Source organism: Chinchilla lanigera, unplaced genomic scaffold (genome assembly GCF_000276665.1).
Source record: "Chinchilla lanigera isolate Chin_1 unplaced genomic scaffold, ChiLan1.0 scaffold00046, whole genome shotgun sequence".
NCBI lineage: Eukaryota > Metazoa > Chordata > Mammalia > Rodentia > Chinchillidae > Chinchilla > Chinchilla lanigera.
In genome coordinates this window covers 4,505,065-4,526,509 of record NW_004955447.1, presented here as the reverse complement: position 1 = coordinate 4,526,509, position 21,445 = coordinate 4,505,065, and the positions used below count along the sequence as shown (strand labels likewise).

Here is a 21,445-nt window from a genome sequence, read left to right as displayed (position 1 = left end):
AGCTTGTAGAGATTTCAGTCCATAATTGGCTAGATCCTTAAGGCAGGGTGGCATGACAGACAGGTATCATAGAAGAAAAGCAGTTCATGGTAGGCAAAAGGTAGTAAAGTAATAAAGTAGCAAAGAAGCAAATTTCTTTCTGTTCCTTTATATTCTACCTAGGTTACCATGTTTAGGGCAAGTGTCAAACTAATCAATGGACTAATTTAGTAATCACACACCCTTAATCCTAGCATTACACATTCGAGATCCAGCCACCTTTGAAAAAGCCCCAATATGACTGCATGTGGCTTTGGGGGGACATCTAGATACAAGGCATAACAAGCTTTAATAAAATGAAATAAAATAAGTAGGAATCAACTTAACCAAGGAAGTGAAAGACCTCTATAATAAAAATTACAGAAAATTGAAGAAAAAATCAAAGATGTTAGAAGATGAAAAGACCTCCCATGTTCATGAATCAGCAGAATTAATACTGTTAATATGGCCATATTGTACAAATTTAAAAAGCATAGTCTACAAATTCAATAGCATCCCCACCCAAATTTCAAGAACGTTCTTCACAAAACTAGAAAAAACAATCCTAAAATTCAAATGGAAGCACATAAGATACAGAACAGCAAGGATGGAAGCATCACTGATTTCACATACTACAAAGCCTGGCAACACGAACAGCACAAAAAGAGATACATAGACCCATGAAACAAAACAGAGGACACAGAAACAACCCCACAGAACCATAACCACCTTGTTCTGAACAAAGGGGCCAAACCTGTATGCTGAAGAAAAGACAGCTTCTTTTAAAAATGGTGCGGGAAAACTGGATATCCATACTTGGATAATTGAAACTGGGTTCTTATGCCTTATCCTGTACAAAAACCAATACAAAATGGACCAAAGACCCGAGTATTGTAACAGTGAGTAGGCTGAATTCCACAGAAGACCAAACAACTCTATTCAGGGCAAACAAAGTTTATTAATTTTAGACCAGTCACTGCACATCCCTGACTAGCAGGTCAGGAATGTGGGGCCCCTGCCTGCCTTTGTTTCCACCTTATATACATTTTTGGTTTCCATGGTAACAGATTGGAATGTTGTAGCCCTGGCCTCCTGTTGTTTTCCTTGTGCCATGTGACTGGCTCAGGCCCTGGTCATGAGCCCAACCACAACGATATATACTTTCTGTACTCTGTTCTATATGTCCCCCTTTAGATAACCATATATTTCCTTTATGGTTACAACATTTATCTAGGGCCAGAGAAGGGATGAAACAACCCAGGCAGGGTCATAGGTGGTTATCTGGGCCCAGGTGTTTCTTATCTGGGGAGATATTCCCGCGCAAAGTTCCCAGTTTCCCCGGGAAGTTTCCCAGGACACAGTTTTAGGCCTTTACTAAAACTCTTCTATCTAAAATGATATGCTAAGATTCACTGTCCCCTACAGCATAAAGTCTGAAACCTTGAAACTGCCAGAAGAAAACACAGGGGAAATGCTGAAAACCATAGTGTTACTGTGGAATAGGCAAATATAGTCCAGTCTGTGTATATGATGAGGAGAGAATTGCAAGCATACACCAGGTAGTGAATGGTAAGCAGCTACTTTTATTGAAGACCACAGGAAGTTGTGCTTGCGGCAAGTCTGTGTTGACAAAAGATATAGCATAGGCAGAAAAATGGTGTCAGGGTAACAGACAAGTAAAAGCACCATACACCAATCACAGCATATGGGAACAGCCCCTGATCAACCAAACTTTTAGAGTTTAAAGGCTAGACACCTCAGCCCGGATACCTCCCCTGAATCTCTAGGTGTGATGGACTGGAACATTTGACAGGGTGCTATATTATCTCAGGGGCTCTCAAAATGCATGCTTGTTCCAATATGTGCTTGTAGTACATATTTATGAACCCTTAATGAAGTCTGAGTTGGGTGAGAGTGTCTGAAAGTCAGGCTAGGAAAACCAACACACACATGCTCTGTCTTAGAACATCCCAGATCTCCTGGATTTTGTTATATTACTCTCTACCTCTCTTAGGACAATGAAAGGTAGACTGACCCTAGACTGTAGTTTAGAACTAAATGGATGGAAGGGAAGTGACTTCCTGAGCGCCATTGTTTCCAATGGTGCTAACAGGTAAAGGCAAAAACTAACTGACTAGAAATCTTATAGCACAGGAAATAATAGCAGGAATCAACAAATGGGATTACCTCAGACTACAATATTTCTGTACATATGAAAAGATAACCTACAGGATGGGAAAAAAATCTTTGCCAGCTACTCTCCCAACAGAAGATTTAAAAAGAATTTAACACCAAAAAATCAAATAGCCCAATCAATAAATGAGCAAAATGAACAGACATTTTTCACAAGCAGCACCAAGGACCAAAATATGAAAAACATATGAAGAAAATGTTCAGCACCCTCAGCCACCAGGGAAATGCAAATCAAAACTACATTCAGATTCCATCTCACCCCTGTCAGAATAACTGTTATCAAGAATACAAAAATAAGCCAGGCATAGTGACACGTGCCTGTAATACCAGCACTTGGAAGGCTGAGGCAGGAGTATCATTCCAAGTTCGTTTAAGACCAGCCTGGGCTATAAACTGAGGTCAAGGCCAGCCTGAACCGCATTGTCAGACCTCATCTCAAAAAGATGAAAAAAACCCCCAAAAAACAAATATAGGGTCGGGGATATAGTTCAGCAGCACAAACTCCTGCCTGGCAAGCTCAAGGTCCTGAATTCAATTCTCAGTACCAAAATAATAATGATAATAATAATAATAATGTTAAATGCTGGCAATGGTTCAGGATAAAAGGAACCATTATAAAGTGCTGGCGGGAATTTGCAACCTCTATGGAAATCAGTAGGTTCTTCAAAAAATTAAAAATAGTACTACCATATGATCTAACTATACTATTCCTTAATATGCAAAGTTGGCCTACTATAAAGATAGTTGCATGCCCCTGTTTATTGGACACAATTCATACTTAGCAAGGTGTGGGACCAGCCTAGGTGCTGATGCACAGGTGAATGGAGTATGTCTTTTATCTCTAACAGAAAAGGGATTTCTAAGAATAAAAAGCAAAGGAAGAAAAACAAAATTAAGAGTGTGATGCATCTGACAGTCTGACTGTCTCTTCTTCCTATGTTGATTTCACTAGGTGCGTAACCTTGGACAAAACAGTTATCTTCTCTAATCATCACTGCCTTCTTCTGTGCATCTGAGAAATAAACTCAGTTATGTTGATTTTATGGTACATCAAAAATGTGGATTATTAGGCAGGCACTGAAAGTCATACTGAAGCAGTATAGGATAAAAGAATAGTTTGCTATTCTGCGGTGCAATCACAAATAGACCTTACTACCGTACAGTGCTGTGAGTTGAAGTTTAAAGGTTTGAAGTGCTCCAAATAGTGGAGGGTATAGTACCAAAATGATAATCAACCAATGTGCAAAAGGGCTGTCATTCTCATTTTAATCCAACCCAAAGATGATCATTCACGCCCTCAGCTCAGTCAGCTCCTCTCACACCAACTGCGTCTTTCTCTAGTTTCTGTGATTCTCAGCAGCATCTGAAATTTCTGCAATGAACAATCACCCGTTCTAGGTTCTTTCTTTTTCCTCCAAAAAAATGATTATTTTTCATAAACATGATTTTTTTCCTTTCTATTGTAATTTTTCCAAGTTTGTATAGTAAATGTATATAGAAGAAGATAAAAATGATCATTGTTTTATTTTGGAAAAGACCTTGGTTATGAGACTGTTCAATTTTATAGCCTCAGTGCTATGGTGCACATAAAGATGGAATCTAGGACACAACCATAGTAAGAAGGCTTAAATATACTTAAAAAATGAATCAATAGTAAAAAATGTCAAGGCAATAGTGAAGAAAAATGTTCTGCACACAGCTGGGAGGTGAATTCGCTGCACTCACACTGAGCTGCTGCGCTGGGAATGGTCATGCCAGTAACCCCTGCAGTGGGGAGGCTGTGTGAGGCCACCCGGGCCTACCTAGGGAATTCAAGACTGGGCCGGACTACATCCGAGTGAGATCATATCTCAGAAAGAAAATAGAAAATGAAAAATATAAGGAAGGGAGGGAGGGGAAAGGAAGGAAATATTGGTTTTAATTATACTTACAGTTTTAAAAATGATAATATTCTCCTAAACTACTATATAGTTGTCTCTCACTACGTTGTGATTCACTTATTGTGGCTTCACTGTATTGCAGGTTAAAAAATATATTTAACTCTGTATCACAGAGTTTTGACTATAATGTGGGATTTTGTGGGATACAGGTATTTATATAAAATTTATGATTTTAATTATTTTTGCCTAAAAAATTTAAAACAATATCAAAATATAAAAAATGTTAACTCAAACATATTAAAAGAATATTAAATTGAAATAAAATAAGTATGTATTTCATCAGTGGATGAATACCGTACTGTACACCACTACCGCTTGTGCAAGTTTGCAGTGTGAGATTGTACACGGCACACTATTGGCTGATAGAATGGAAGACGACCAACCACAGCACTGTATTTTGTATCCCGGGCGCTGACTGGCTCAGTGACTGTAGCGCTGGTCCGTTTGCTCTCCTGCACTGTGCTCATACGTTCAGCATCTCTCCTTCACATCGAGTACTCATATACAATTTTACATGTTGTTAAAATTACATAGGTTTAAGAGTGTAGAAAGTATTTAAGAGCATATGAAGTCTTTATAGGAGTGTGGGAAAGGTTAGTAAGAGAGTGGAAAAGATTTATAGGAATGTGGGAGGGCTTACAAAGCCTTAAAATATACACAAATAATAAAATAAATATAATGCTTCTACTTCACAGATTTTCACCTATCACGGGGGTCTCTGGAATGTAACTCCTGCCATAGGTGAGGGATCACTGTTCTCTGTTTTCTACAAGGATAAACACCAAAGCAGACAGATTAGACAGCAGCTGTAACAGATCACTTTAACTTTGATCTGAGGTGTGACGCCGACAGCACCATGTTGGTATATCTCTGAGCCTGGCTGCTTCATCCCATTATGGCAACATTCAAACATTTCAACAACTGGTCATGTGAATGATTTCTCTGGGAGCTTGCCTGCTAATCTTATCAATCACAAAAGCAGTTCTGAAAGTGTTTATGTGTGTACTTATTATTACAAAGCCCCAAGGCGGACAGTAATTATAAGGGTGGACAGATGTGATTACAGTTTAAAATTGAAATTTTAACTCCAAGATCTCTATCTAGAAACTCCCCGCCAATGACCTTTATCAGAGAAAAATGCTTTACGTGTCCATATACTCGAGACTCAAACACCTAGAGAAAATAGAGTAGTGTCACCTTAAAAAGAAGCTGGTTAATTAGCATTTCCATCTCCTGAAACATTTACCATTTCCTCATGGTGAGGGAAATCCAATCCCTCCCTTCTAGATATTTGGTAGTATCTGGAACATTATTATTAGCTATAGTCATGTACTTTGTTACCTATGGTCCTCTACTCTGTTGTAGATTACCAGAACTTCTAACAGTGTATAACACATGCATGAATTGTAACATCACATTGTACCATAAAAATATATACAATTATGTATTTTTAATAAAAATAACAATAGAACAAAATAAAAAATATTAAAAAACAAAACAGGATAACACTTTGGTTGCAAAGCCTTGGGACAACTGCTGAAAACCGGTCTTCCTCTTTGGCTTTTCTTCTTTTATGTTTAGTCTTCCAAATGCTAGAAGACTCATACACAGGAAAGTCTGAAAATTTGAATTCCTCAGGAACTAAAGTGACAAATTAACAGTTTGTCATTCTCAAAACCCAAAGAATCTCATTTATCCAGCAAAAGGCAGTCATTTTTCAGTTGGTTGATAAATTCTCTAATTTTTTTACCTTGGAAAATGTCATAGAAGTTACTTGAGCTTTTGTACACACTCAGCCAAATGGTCAGCTGAAGGTATGAGGTGTGATCTTGACATCTTGTCTCTGGCTGTTCAGCCAGTGTCACTGACTCATTTCTAAGAGACTACAATGGAACCTCCATTTGAGTGGCCACCACTTTACTAAAGTAAACAAATGTAAAGCCAGCAACATGGAGAGACTATTTCTGGCATAAGTCAATCCTCTTTTTCCTCATAATAAGGGTTTAAAGTGAGACTATGTAACTATTCACACCATAATTCTTATACCAATAATATAACTGATAATAACATAACTACTATGAGATGTAAATAAGAAAAGGGAGGCGATGAGGACAAGCAAACAACAAAAAACTGGCTTTTTTTTTTTTTTTTACTAACTTGTGACCAAAAGACAACAGAGCTGCTTCTCATCTGATCGAAGTACTTGGGTAAAACACCACTCTCCCCGTGCCTCACCCCATCACAAACACTGAGGAAGGAGTGACTCTGAATGATGAACTCATGCTGATGGATTCATCTCTACCATATCCTTCTTTCAAAGTAAAAATATTCTTCGACCAGTATGTGTGCATAGTACCTAGTATTTACATTCCTTGTAGGAAGTTGGTACATGTACATGACAACTGTTATCACTTGTGTCTAGATGTCCCCCAAAGCCTCATGCACTGGGGCTTTGGGGAGGTGACTAGATCTAGGGTGTGTGATACTGGGATTAAGGGTGTGTGTACTAAATTAGTCCACTGACCATTTAGCACAGTTCTAGGTGTGGCTGAATGGATTTACTGAAGACAGAAGCCCCAATCTGGGTATGAGTGGTTCCACCTAAGAGGCTTGTAGGCTATAAAGCTCTGTATTTTTTTTGTACTGAGCATCGAAGAGGCTTGCAGGCTGCACTGGATAAAAGGGAGACAGAGCGCTTGCTGCTTCCTGCCTGGCTGTGGACTTGCTTCTGTCATGTCCCTGTGCTATGTCCATCTGCTTTGGAGCCAGAAGACTACAGTCCAAAACGTCTACAAACTGTGAGCCTAAATAAACCCTTCCTCCTTTACTAGGTGATGTCAGGTGTTTTGTCCCAGCAGCAAGAAAAGTAACTAAGACAGCATGCCATTCCTGTTCTACTGCCTTTCCTTTCCTTCCCTCCACCACCTACCCATCTCCATACCGTTTTGAAAACTCTTGAGTGTGTGTTTTTTGTTATTTTGTTTTGTTTCTGAGGATCTCACTATGTAGTGGAGGTTGGCCTTAACCTCATTTATGTAGCCCTGGCTGTCCTCAAACTCACAGAGATCCTCTTGTCTCAGCCTCCTGAGGGCTGGGATTATAGGTGTGTGCCACCACACCTGGCTATGAATGATGTGTGCAATAAATAATGATCATATTCATCATGGGGGTTGGTGCATACACATAACACACGCTAATACTTTTACTTCCTCTTCCGCTGCTTTCCTCCCTTCATCTTTTGGTCCCCTGAAAGACTTTCTAAACTTCCTCAAATATTATTTTTTTTATTTTATGAAAAATAAAACAAAAGGTCATAATAAAGTAATAGAGTAACAACAGCTAATGCATTGTGTATTATTATCTACAAAGTAGTTACTCAGAGTACAAGACATAGAACAAAAGGTTTTTTACAAAGAAATAAAGAGATGATAAAACAAAATTTTCTTTTCAACAAAATAAGTTAAACTAATAGTATAAATGAAACAAACTAGCACACATATGAAAAAATTTTTTAAACAATGAAATATGTGATTTGGGAAAGTATTTGAACTCCTACTTCCAATTTATCTCTCTTCTATTTTGTGGTCTTTCTATATGTAAGTATTATTTTCTCATATAAGAGAAACTATGTGATATTTAACCTTGAGCACCTCAAATATGATTTAATACCTACCTACTTCCTCTTGTCCTTGGTCTGCAAAGTCCCACTCTTCCAAGGCCCTTCTCCATCCCGAAGACTAAAATGCCATTTTCTTCTCTTTTCTCAGAGCACCTTATAGATTCTTCTCTTACAATCATAGCTAATACATGTAGTACTTGCTCTGCAATAAGCACTTTTACAGGTTCTTCAGATAAATTAAATCATTTAAGCTTTAAGTAACTCCTTGAGGAATTTTGTTCCTACCTCCATTGTTGAATAACTTTTCCAAAGTCACACACTCAATAAACTGAATAATCAGTATTTGAACCAGATAATCTAGTTGAGTCCCTGTTTGTGACCACTATGCTAATGATTTCATTAAATTGAAACAGAATAAAAGAACTCCTGAAATAAATGCCAATTTATTTAAGGATTATCCTGTTCATGCACATTGTGTATAGTACATTTTCAATGCTCTTCACACTAGGGATAATCAATAAAGGAATGACTGTAACTCCTAATGAAAAGAATAAATCTTATCAAAGTGAAGGGCAGGAAACACTGCAAAATAAAATGGATTTTTTTGTCTTTTTTTGAGACAGGGTTTCGCTCTGCAGTTCAGGCTGGCCTTGAGCTCACTTTGTAGCCTAGGCTGGTCTCGAACTCGCAATGATCCTCCTGCCTCAGCCTCCAGAGTGCTGGGATTACAGGCCTGCACCACCATGCCCAGCTCATAAATGGATTTTTTAAAGTAAGAAACTTAAAGTTTAAAAAGTGAGCATATCTGATCCCCCAGCCCCTTCAAAAATTTGCTTTTCCAAGTTCTCCAATGATTCACTTCTCTTAAAATCAGATTTCTATTATCTTATATGCTAATTTCTTCTTTGGAAGTCCATAACTATCCCAAACCACCCCTTAACTATCACCCTAATATACTGACTAAATTTTTCTTTAAGTCTTTAGATAAGGAACTCAGAACCACCCCTAGCCCCTAGAGGCTACTCCTCAGGTGAGATAAACTGCAGATAAATGTAATTTTTATATGTAGGACTTGCTACAACTTTACCCTTTTCCTCCGCAGTTCTCTCCTGTCACTCTCATATGGCTTCCTGTCCTTCTGCCCTAATATTCTTCCCTGGAGAAGTATTCTGTATTCTCTTCACCAGTATGAGAAGTCATCATCTGATGTTTATCTCTCCCTTATTGTTTCTGGTTTTTATTGTTTTAAAGAACTAATTATCCAGCAGTCAAGAGATTAAGGCAGGAGGATTGCTGCAAGTTTGAGGCCAGCTTGGGCTACACAGTGAGTTTAGAGCTAGCCTGAACTACACAGTAGGTGAGACCTTGTCTCAAAAGAAAAGAACTAATTATCCATTTTCTGTTTCTTCACTAGTGATCCTATTTATGTATGGAATGTGTTCTACTGTCAAAAATTCATTCTTATATGATTCTCTTTATTTTCCAACATTTGAAAAGATAAAATGCAGACTTGAGGAGTATTACTATACCACATACAGCTGTATTAAAGATGCTTGCATAATGGACTCTGTATCACATTTTTGAATATGCAAGCTGTTGGGCCATAGTTAAGACTTGCTACCTCTTGTGAACAACCATGTCCAAACCCCAATGGCTTAACAAAGTCATAGATCAAACTTGGTCTGACAGCTCTATTCAGCAGCTCTTTCAGTGTTGCCTCAGAGAAGGTCTACTCTTCCAGAACCTTTTGTTTGCAGTGTGTGTCAGTAGGAGAATACAGTTCTGCAAATGATACAAATATTCTACACTCTATCTCATAGCCATATGGCTGCAATCTAAATGACCTAATTGTAGGAGATGCTTTGAACTATAGTATCTCTACATGCTCAAGAAGGAGACACAGATGAGTGAGCATCTAAGCACTCTTAGCCATGTCCTCTTTTTCATCCACTCATTATCCCTCTTTTGAAATTTATTACTAGTATATCTTTGCAGTACACAATGATTACACTCCCTGTGAGAGCTGCTACATGTATGTAACAAATCTTAGTTTTTCTTTATGTCCCCTTCACCTCCTCCCTTGGCCCTTTCCCTGCATTTCCTGGTGTCATTTTCATATGCAAAAGATTTATCTCCCTGTTTCCTATTCTCTCGTGTTTTGCTCTTTAACTTATTTATACATTGGCTTTCTCATATAAGACAAACCATGAGATTTTAAGCTTGTGTTGTCTGATTTATTGATTTATTTCTCTTAACATTACCTCAAGGTACATCTATTTTCTACAAGTGACTTAAATTTCTTTCTTTGTGACAAAGAAGTACTCCATTGTTATTATCCTTCTTAGCCCTCCTCCCACAAATGGAACATAGTTACCCATCACAAACCTAAAACCCTGCATCACTGACTGCAGCAGCTCAAAATCTAGGTTAAACAGCTGACATGCAGTCTTTCCCATGTGATTAAAATGTGATGCCCCAGACTCTGATCTGGGGACCTACAAACTGAAAGAATGAATGATTTATACTCAAACACATATCTAATTACAATGGTGGAGCATGGATACAATAGCCACAATGAATATTTTCATGAGGTCATGCAATGCTTTTTTTCCTGGGCCTGACTTATTTTACCTAACATAATGCCTTCTACAGTGACAGGACCTCACACTACTTTTATGGAAGAATAGTATTCTGTTGGAAAATACTTCCTGCCTAGAAAAATGACATGTGTGAGAGTATTTCATGAACCACAAAAACCTCAGTAATTGAAGACATATTGTCTTAACCTCTAATATAAATAAGAGTATTTTTAGATTATTTTTCTAGATTTTTTGGAGGTCTTTTTGAGATGGCCTCATTATGCAGTTCAGGCTGGCCTTGAGGTCACTCTGTAGGTCAGGCTGGTCTCGAACTATCAGTGATCATCCTGCCTCAGCCTCCCAAGTGCTGGGATTAAGCCTGGCTTCTATTTTTAGATTCTTGAGACGTTATTTTTTATAATTCTACTATGTATTTTTATCTTTAAACTAACTGCACAAAAAAAAACAAGATTTCATCACTCCATTTCATGCACACTGTCAGTGTCTATTCAATGTCTATTTTTATTTTACTTTTCACTGTTTTTTCCATTCAGCCATGACTCCTTTCCTTTGTTTCAGTACAAAGGTACTGTTATTTACTGGCATGATTCCTCTTCCCTTACGCCTAACATGTGGTTTCCATTCTGTCATTCCTACTTTTGCTTAGATATACATTACCTCCTTAAAAATAAATGTATGGTTGTTTTGGGGTGTGCACATTTAATGTTTTTATTTATGTGTATTGGGCTGTGATCCATGCAGGGTAATTAGTATATCCATCAAATATATACTCTTTCATAATTAAATATATTCCTTAAATAAATTCTTTTATAAAATTGAAATATATAATTTTATAAATCTCATATTCATTCTTTGTTTTCCCACATTTTTAGTCATACAGAGATATATTAATCTACATTATTTCTCAGTGCTTCATATAACTTTATGTAATTCCTCTCATTTTTCTCTTTTCTCTCTTCTGATGGACGAGATTTCCTTCATCCTTCTTACCATAAACATTGCTGTGAAATAAAAAAAAAAACCCTTAGGGAAATGCAGAAGAGACCTAGAAGTGCAATTGCTTCATCATTCACAGAATATAAGTATGGTTAATTTACCAAGTTTACCAGTTTGTCCCCCGAAATCGTTGCACCAGATTACTTTCTCTTAAACATTTTAATTCCTGATGTTCACAACACTGCTGATTTTTTTTTAAATTTTATTTTATTTTACTTTTTTGGTACTGGGAATTGAACCCAGGATCTTGTGCTTGCCGGGCAGACACTGTGCTGCTGAGCTATCTTCTTGGCCCCACTATTTGATATTTTTAGACCTTCTTGTGGTTGCTTTAATTTGCATTCCTGATTAGTAGCAAAGATAAATAACTCTAAATTTGCTTATTATACATTTGGATTTCCTTGTTTACTTGTGTTGTTTTAGTTCAACGGTAGCATTCAAACTTCATAGGTACTGTTATTTATTAGCATATTTTCTTTTCCTGATATATTTCTGTAAAAAATTTATCTAAACAATTTTTAAAATAAAAACTAGCTTTGAGTCTTTAGTTTGTTCTGTATATATGGATGCTAAATAAATGAAGAAACAGAGAAGGAGTTTTATGCTGCATAATAAGCAGCTACAAACCTCAGTGACTTACAACAAAAATACCTTTAGTTTTAGCTAATGAGATGTATACCTATCTATAAGTACTTATGGCTCTGATGAGACCTACTGGGTATGGCTCCAATCTGCAGTTCCGTTGAGGTCTGCACCTGAGAAGGAATTACTCTTTAAATTTAAATAATACTTAAAAATTTAGAAACTATTTAATAGGCTATATGTTTTAGTATGTCTTTCTTTAAAATATAGGATGAGAAGTGATACAAAATATTTGGAAGCCACCAAGCCTAGTGAAAAATCTTAGAGGCTGATTTGTCTAGAATATATATTGAGAAAAATGATATTTATTTTCTCTACACTATTACAATTTAATGTTTTACTTATATTTTCTGATTTGAATTGTAAAGAGAAGTCTCTAATATTTCAAATTATTTATTAGAGACTATCTTAGTCTTTCAGGAATATAACATATATTCAAGATTTGTTTTAAAAAACAATAGAGCATATTTCAGAAAAGCGCATAAAGTCATCAAATGTGTCCTATAGCGGAGTTACTATCTACCCTGGGTGAGTGGCCATATCAATGTTACAGTAAGGAAATAATCCTGTGTCAGTGGCAAATAGGAGCTACTTTGAACCCTTTCCTCCATGAAGCTCCAGCCCAACAGTCTCATCATTCTGACCCACGGCACCACACCACTGGAACCTGTTCTGGTTGCTACCTGCTGTCATTGGTCAGTTTCCAGGCTGGGCTAGTGGTTATGTATTTTAAATATCACCGCTGATTACAGAAAAGTGCATATTTGCATGTATGCTGTATTACAAATAAATACAGGGAGGTTGCCTCTTTTTCTCCAATTAAACACAATATACATGACACCTTTGTATATTGCCTGAAACTTCTAGGATGAAGGAAGTGGTCTCGTCTCTTTTTCTGAGGCTGTTGTATGAAATGTGCCATCACAGCTCTTGATCTAAGCACGATACAGAGCTTCACTGCCTACACACCTCCACATCGCCTGGTTACCTCGTGGTGCTTTCCTTTTCTTATTCACACTTTCTCCCAAGGTATTGTCAAGCAGGATTTTTTGGGTGTCCGTCTTCTGAGGCCTTGTGTACCTTATAGTAACTTATTTTGGCCTTACAGCTAACTAACTTGATATAAAATCCTAATTTTAATGTTCTCTTATGTCAACATTTTCTCTGTGGTATTTTTTCAGTCTAGATGCTTTTATTTTTCAGTCTTGCAAAATTCTGTCACTATGTTTTAAATTTTCTTTCAGCTTTTTAGGAATACCTTTACTTGCTGATCCTTCCAAAGAAGTTCATTGCCCTGATTTCTCTGCTCATGAGTTCTTTTTTTAGATACACTCACTATGAAAAACAGTACCAAGTTTTATGTAATACTACGGTTACTGAGTGCTGTGGTTAAAGTGGGCCCCAAAAGTCGTTCAGAGGTGGGACTTTTGGAAGGTGACTGAATAACGGAGGAACTGTATCTACTCTACTGATGAGTTCACAGCTGAATGTGTTATTAGGGAGTGAGGCCTGGCCAGAATAGACAAGTTACTTACATGTAGTGTACAGACAGCTGTATGATGATTACAAGCAGAATACAGACCGCCTAACATTCACCCCTCTTTCCTTCTTTTTATAGATTTTCTTCTTTCCACTCAGTTCTTAGTTGGTTTCCCTTGTGGCTGGCACTCTCTTGGAGCTCCATAGTAGCTTAAATTTTATCTAAAGTTATAATTGTTGTAAAGGTGACATGTGCAGATGCAGTGAGAATGCAAAACAGGTACCTAATTTAGTTGGACAGAGGCTGGCAAGACAGAATTCCTAGATAAGCAGCAGGATGAGCTGAAACCTGTGTAGTAAAGCAGTGCTTTTTAGGCAATAAGGGCCAAGAGAATATTCCGGAAGAAAGGAGCAATTAAACAATTCATGGAGTTATTCTCCTAGTATATGTCTCCACAGTACCATACATTATACTTAACACTTTCCACCTGGAGGTGTAAATTATCTATTGTCTGTGTCTTAGTTTCCTTTCCTCTTTTCTCTAATTAATGTAATCCATAACTTTATTAAATCAATGACAGTTTGTGTTAAAAATTTATGTATATGCAATTTAAAGAGAATACATCACACAAGGAAAGGTCAACTATAATAATATATACAAAGATTTATCAGGCAAATACACAAATGCAAAGAAATAGTTACAGCAATACCAGAAAGAGAGGGCAATAATCATTAAACAGATATATTACCAAGGTACAGACAAAGGTCAGTTGTGTAAATATTATTTTCTTTAGGTAACCTTTCTTCATAGTAAAATACATAAATAAAAATAAACTAGAGAGGACACTGGGAATTTTAACATATTAATCTTCTTTGATAGAGTAAAGTGAGCAAATACCTTCATATATAGAAAACTTTAGTACTTCTTATAAACTTCCTTTTGTTTAGATAGGGTATAGCTTCCTTTCTTCTTCATCTGCCGTTCACCCTGCACTGCAAGTGCTGGTGGTGTGAGGTGAGCAAACAAGACCATTCCCAGGTCTCATGCGTGAGTAAGCTAGTAGACAATGTAAGTGCCCCGGATCCAAGAGGGTATTATTGAGTTTTTAAATTGAGCAACCCAAGGCTGTGTGTGTAACTCAGTGGTAGAACATTTTTAGAATGTGTGAGGTTCTAGATTTATCTTTGGCAGCTGGGGGTGGGAGAGGCATCCCCAAGACATCCAAGTAGACAACTGACATGGAAAAGAAGTTTTACGATGTATACACAGTGATTAAACGATGGGAGGCTTTGAGCTTACCAAAGGAAAGTTATTTCTCTTTCAATTGAGTCAAAACAATCTTGTTCACGGTGAGAGGAAGTTAAACACACATTACAGGGGCTGGGAATTTAGCTCAGCGGCAAAAGCGCCTGCCTGGCAAGCGCAAGGTCGTGAGTTCGGTTCCCGGTACCGGAGAAAAACCAAAAAAAACCCAAAAAAACAAAAAAATAAAAATAAACACACATTACAGTAGAATGAAAGTGGAAAAAATAGCTCTATTTAAATTATGGCTTTGTTAGAAAACAGACTCCAAATATTTATTCTAATGCTCATTATCTACCAATAGAGGGCAGAGTTCTCAATTTTCATATATAAGTTATGAAGTAACATTTTTCACTTTGTATTGTATTATTATAACTGGCATTTTAGATTTCTTGTGTTCACCTTTTTATTTAACTAGAGTAAAAACAACTCAAGTTATTTTAAGGAAACTGAAAACTATTGCAAAGAGGCTGGTTTATCTGCCCAAATCTAAGGGTAGAGCACAGCCAGTCCTCAGAAAACACTACCTCTGAAACTAGGATGCTTTCAGACAACTGACACGTGTACTTCACCGTGTCTGCTTTCCCTTCCCACCTCTTCATTCTTCTTCATTGGAAGATCAACCCTATCTGTTGCACAGTTCACTTCATGGTGAAAGAGTGGCCATAACTTCAAATATTCATAAGTCATAGTTTCAGCCAGAGAAAAGGAGAATGATTCTTGGTCTGATTCATTTTCACATTCTGGGGACAGTGACTTGGGACCTATCCTTACCTACATTCCCGTGACTGGGTTATAAAACAGCATCATATAAATAAGGCAGGCAGTGATGAGTTGGAGATCACTCAAAATAGTTACAAGAGGCAGTTGTTAAATTTTTAGAAATACTGCAATATGGTTTTTAAATACAAGGATTATTAGTTATATAATTACACTTATATGAAATATAAAACTAACCAGTTGAATAATCAACTGAAATTAGTTATTCTCAAGGTTATTTACATTTATTATTTGATCTTGAGATTACTTACACATATTACAACTGTTATGGCTTTTTGCATAAGAAATGTGCATGAGTCTCTGGAGGGCTGGGGTAGAATGTTATGGCTTGTATTTTTATGTTCCCCAAAGCCTTAGGCAGTCATGGGAGGGATTTTCAGGGGGCTGAAATGTTGTGGCTTGAGTCTAGATGTCCCCTCAAAGCCTCATGCAGTCATAGGTGGGGGTTTTCTCAGAGGTGGTTGGATCTAGAATGTATGATGCTGGGATTAAGGGTGTGTGATTCCTAAATCAGTCCACTGACTGGCTTGGCACCTGCCCTAAACCTGGTAGCCTAGATAGCATATGTAAAGGGCGGAAAGGAGCTGCTAAGGTCACTTGGACTTCTTGCTGCCTTCTGCCTGCTCTGCTTTGCCATGGACTGTTTCTCCTCTGCAATACCCCATCATGTCACCCCCCTTGGAGCCAGCTGACTATGAGATGAAACCTCTACAAACCGTGAGCCAAAATAAACTTTTCCTCCTTTAACTTTAGGTATTGGGTATTGTCTCAACAGTGAGAGAAGTAACTACAGCAACATCTGCTATGTGATATGATAGTAATACAGCAAAATGGAAATGGCACTAATTGTTCACTTCTTCCCAGTTACAATGTTGTGATGTCATGTCACACTGGTACTTTGACATTGGTCACGGGAGGAACATTTATGCCATAGAAATTGATAAACACTACAGACAAAAAACTAAACAAAAAAGGGCAGGGCCTGGGGATGTAGCTCAGTGTGAAGGCCTTGGGTTCAACCCCTTGGTACTGGGAAAAACAAAACAAAAAATAACAGGTAATTTGGGTTTGGAGGGGCTTTGAGACATGTCCATCAGAATGACTCCTATCTCTGAGATTTGATTTTTCATTGAAGGACAGTTTGAAGACAGAGATCTGTCTACAGACTTACTAATTTTTATTCTTTAGTTAAAAAAAAAAAAAGGAAACAACTGAGCACTGTTAGTATTTCTCTCACCAACTCTTCCTCAAGATCGAGTTTTTGAGTTCAGCTACTCTAGGACATGAAGCTAGCATGGCTTATGGGTTCTCTGTCACAGAAGACTTTATTTGTAACATGCTTTGTTGATATGAATAATATGTGTCTTTTTTAAAGGCATGGAAAAGCCTTCTGTCCCCTACAGTAGGGCAGAAACTGCAATTCTCCATGACGTCTATAGTCATATATTAAATAACACGAACAAATAACATTTTAGCCAATGATGGAACACACTGATAGTAAACAGTGACAGTTATTTCATAAGATTGTAACTGAGTGGTAATCATTCCAATGCTGTAGTGCAAAATATTACAAGTGTTTGTGATGATGCTGGCATAAACACACCTACTGTGCTACCAGGTGTATAAAACTATAGCATGTTATGTGAAATATATACTCGATAATATTACTATATTACCAGTTTGTTTCTATTATATTACTATTTTAGAATAGACTCCTACTTCTAAAGTTAATTTACTGCAAAATGGCATGCTGTTTCACATCAACAGGACCCTCACTCATCTTGTTTACCTCATACATCTTGATTATATCAAGAGGCCATGTTAAGAGATCAGCTACCTAGGTTTGCATTAAGTATACTCTGATGTTCACACCATGCTGGAATTACCTAATGATGTGGTTTTCATAATGTATCCCATCTTTACATGCCACATGATTGTAATGAAATTGTAAATCGATCTTACACTTAACTTTTTCTGATCCTTTTATTATCAAAACCCTTGGGAAATAATTTCTAAGTTTTCATTAGAAAGATGCTAAAGATTCGGTGATTTTATCTAAGGTCTTCAGTTAGTAAGTGGCAGAGCTGGAATTTGCACCAGCTCTGTAGTCACAATGACTACAAAGCCGGTGCTTTAATCACTATACCCAATAGCTTTCTTGGACAGATCAATGCTCAACAAAACGACTATTCCATCCTTTATAACCACAATAACTTTGCCTTTTAGTGACGTGATTGAATTTTAGAGTTGTGCTTGTCTTAAAAATGTAACTTGTCACAATTTAAAAAACTAACAGAAATTTATTAAAACCATCAGGTATTTACAACTTACATGCTGTTTATGTGAGAGAGTGTGTGTGTTCATGTATTTCAATCAATACCCAAGTAAGGATCTAGTTTCCTACAATGGGTGTAACACAGTACCAGAAACTGAGTGGCTTAGATGAACAGATTTATTAACCAAAGTTCTAGAGGCTGGAAGTCTGAAATCAAGGACTAATTCTATTCCCCTCTATTCTACACTCTTTTCTTAGGGTTACTCAATTCACCTACCACTTTTTTCTCTGAAACCACGAAGATGTTCATAGGACTGGCCCCTTCTCAAACCTGTAGGAAAGAATCTTTGCTTTTTCTAGTTTCTGGTTTTGCCTGCCACGTCTTGGTGTTTCTTTGCTGCACTCCGTGGTCTGTTGTCCCAGGTGACCTTCTCCCTGTGTGAGTCTGTCTCTTTTCCCTCCTAAATGTACCAGCTTGACCTCTTAATTAAGGACCTCTTAGAAATCTTAGTTAATGTACATCTTGATTTAAGTACATCTGAAAAAACTTAGTTTTGAATAAGGTGGTACTTTGAAGAACTGAAAGTCAGAATTTCATTTTAGGGGAATAATGCAACTTATGACACCCATGTATGGCAACTGGTGTATACACATTTCTAGCAAGTTTATTGTAGTATGTAAATAGATCCCTCTTCCATCTTTCTTTACTCTCTGTCAACTTATTTATTCTGTAGTTTCCCCGTCTGCATTTTGCTAATGGTATTTATGTGGGAATACTTAACCTATTCACTTGTGCTCTGCTTACATCCTGGATTTCTCATCCTTGGATACTGCCATTTGAGTGGAGTAGTTCTTTGCTCTGGGGACGTTTTCCTATGCATGACAGCATGTTCAGCAGTATCCCAGGCATCTATCCATTATATGCTGGTAGAACTCTCTGTCGTGGCTAACCACAAATTTCTCCAATCACCGTTTTCCTCTCACTCTCATCCTCAACCTCTCTTCCCTTGACTGAGAACTAAAGTCTTTGTTCTAGAATAACCTGATTCTAGTACAGTATATGACAATCAGTGGCAAGATACTGTGAGATTAAAAAAAGAAAAAAAAAAAAAGAGGCAGACAGTTCCAGGATTGTACAGAGTGCAATTTATTGGGCAGCAGCCAAGACCAGATCTCTGTGATACGGATCAGAAGGACAAAAATGACTTCATCTAAGGTAGAATGTACCTGTTTTATCTCAAGCTAGCATCAAAGAGACACATTCCTGGGGCTAGGGTCTGGTCACAATAGTCATATGCCACTCTAAAAGTTTTGTCTATTTATAGTATGTTGGGAAAATAAGCAGAGAAAACCAGCTAGGATTACTCAGAGGTTGCAATCATGGCTGTTACAACTCAAGGTGAATCCATACAGTCATGGCAGTCATGTCACAATGAATCCAGTCTTTATGGGATCCAGTTTAATTTTTTGGCAAAATGATTTTATAGATCTATGTGTACTTCTGTCAGGAGGCATATAAGACCTGTCAGTCTTTTGTTATATTAATTAGTACCCACTAGCAATCACTGTACTGATCTGTTTATTTGATTCATGGTGATATACTAACGGTGATACTACTAATGGTGATATACTACCTTCTGCCACTGCTTTGCTCTGGCCATACATAAAGTATAAAACTTATTATTATTATTATTTTTTTTTTTTGACTTTTTGAGACAGGGTCTTACTATGCAGTTCAGGCTAGCCTTGAGCTCACTTTGTAGCCCAGGCTTATCTCAAACTCACAATGATCCTCCTGCCTCAGCCTCCTGGGTGCTGGAATTACAGACATGTGCCACCATGCCTGGCTAAAATTTCTATAAAGAGACACTTCCCTTCATCAACTAATTGTCTGATAACCCTGACATATAGTTCTAATTGGAAAGACAGAGTAAATGATTTCTTTTTACTGTTACCAAAATAATAAAACTGGTTTCCTACATCTTCCAAAATGGACTGATTAATTGTTCTGATCACAGTGAACTCATGGATTCAGGCATATTTTCAGTGAACTCATGGATTCAGACAGTGCAGGCTCTGTGAAAAACCAAAGTGTTTTCTATCCCCATATTCCAGTGTGCTCAACCGCAAAATCCAATCTCTCTATACATCTTGTGTTGCTTTTGTTTTAGTTGAAATCTTATTAGATCCTTACTTTTGAGGTGTGGCTTTTTTCCAAACCTCATCTCAGCCACTTGTCTTCTCACTCCTTATTTGAGTTCAGGTTCACTGGTGTTCTCTCCACAGATCCTCAACCACATCAAGTTCTCTTCCTCTCTCTGAGCACTGTATGCGCTGTTGGCTGTTTTGAAGATTTAGCTCTACTTTTTGTTAGCTGGCTTTTTTACCCTCCAGGGATCAGACTTCATTTCCAAAGGCTTTTAGTAGTTTAAGTTTTAGTAGTAGTAGTTTAAGGCTTTTAGTAGTAGTAGTTTTAATTATTTATTTAACTTTTTTTTTGAGGGGGGCTCTCCCTTTGTAGCGCAAGCTGTCCTTAAATTCACCATGTGGAGCCCGGGGCGATCTTCCTGCTTCAATTTTCCCAGTGCTGGGATTAAGACAAGCGCCACCACACCCACCTAGTAGTATTTTTTTTTTTTTTTTTTCTCCATTAAAAATTTTTTCCCTGCACTATATTAACTTTTTATGTTTATTTAATAAAATTTAACCAATTTAAATTTGTTTATTTACGTTGCCTCTTATAACTGGAATATAAACTCACGTGTCCTTGAGGGCAGAAAATAAATCTCAAACAAGTTTTCCACCCTAGGGCGTAGACTAACTGGAAATTTAGGACTAACTGGAAATTTAACCCTGGTTGGTTTAGTGAATGAACATCGTCGGGTGTGGTGGCTGCACGCCTGTAATCCCAGCACTGGAGAGGCAGAGGAAGGAGGATCATTACGAGTACGAGACGAGCCTGGGCTACTGAGTTTAAGGCCAGCCTGAACTGTATAGCGAGACCCTGTCTCAAAAAGAAAAGAAAATTGAGTAAACATCAAATAACATCCTTTTTGATTGTCACTTCTTACCTAACTAAAAGGTCCTCTGCGAAGTTCGGATGGAAAAACTGCATCGCCTAGGTGCCGGCGGCCCAGTACTCGGGCCATAAACAAACGGTAAAAACCTCGCTTCCCAGTAGGAGGCTGGTTCCAGAGACTTCCGGGCTGCGCGGGGCGGGCAGACGTGCTGACGTGCTGACGTCACGCAGCACGTCGCCGCGCTCCCACTCGACGCCCTACGCACTGTGACGTGCTCAGAGGGAACGGAGCGTACACAGCGCGGGGCATTTTGGGAGCGGGATTGTTTCGCGCAGGAAGCAGGCTCCATTTTAGCGCCGCTCGCCGTCGCCATCTGTTTTCTTTCCCTCCCTTTACGCTGCCCGGGCCCGAGCCCCAACGGAGAGACTGCGCCTCGAGAGCCGGAGACAGGAGCGGAAGGAGGGCAGGGAAAAGGGAGGAAAGAGAGAAGCGGCCGTCGAGGAGGGCGCGTGGTCGAGGCCCAGTGCGGAGCGCGCAGCCCGTCGGACGGACTGACGGACCGGCCTGTGCGACCCCCGCC

At 38.1% G+C, this 21,445-nt stretch overlaps 2 protein-coding genes across 4 annotated transcripts in view; one reads left to right on the top strand and one right to left on the bottom strand.

The window, feature by feature from the left end:
- Window positions 1-21,056, bottom strand: part of LOC102009123 (transmembrane protease serine 11E) — a 105,986-nt gene extending 84,930 nt beyond the window's left edge. For all 3 annotated transcript variants that reach the window (XM_013518541.1, XM_005392824.2, XM_005392826.2), the window contains exon 1: window positions 20,917-21,056. The gene's annotated coding sequence lies outside the window, so the exon portion shown is untranslated. The remainder of the gene's footprint in view (window positions 1-20,916) is intronic.
- A 94-nt stretch (window positions 21,057-21,150) lies between these two features.
- Ythdc1 (YTH domain containing 1) overlaps window positions 21,151-21,445 on the top strand; it is a gene marked incomplete in the record, with an annotated part of 30,440 nt that continues 30,145 nt past the window's right edge. Inside the window, 1 exon segment of the mRNA XM_005392822.2 lies at window positions 21,151-21,445.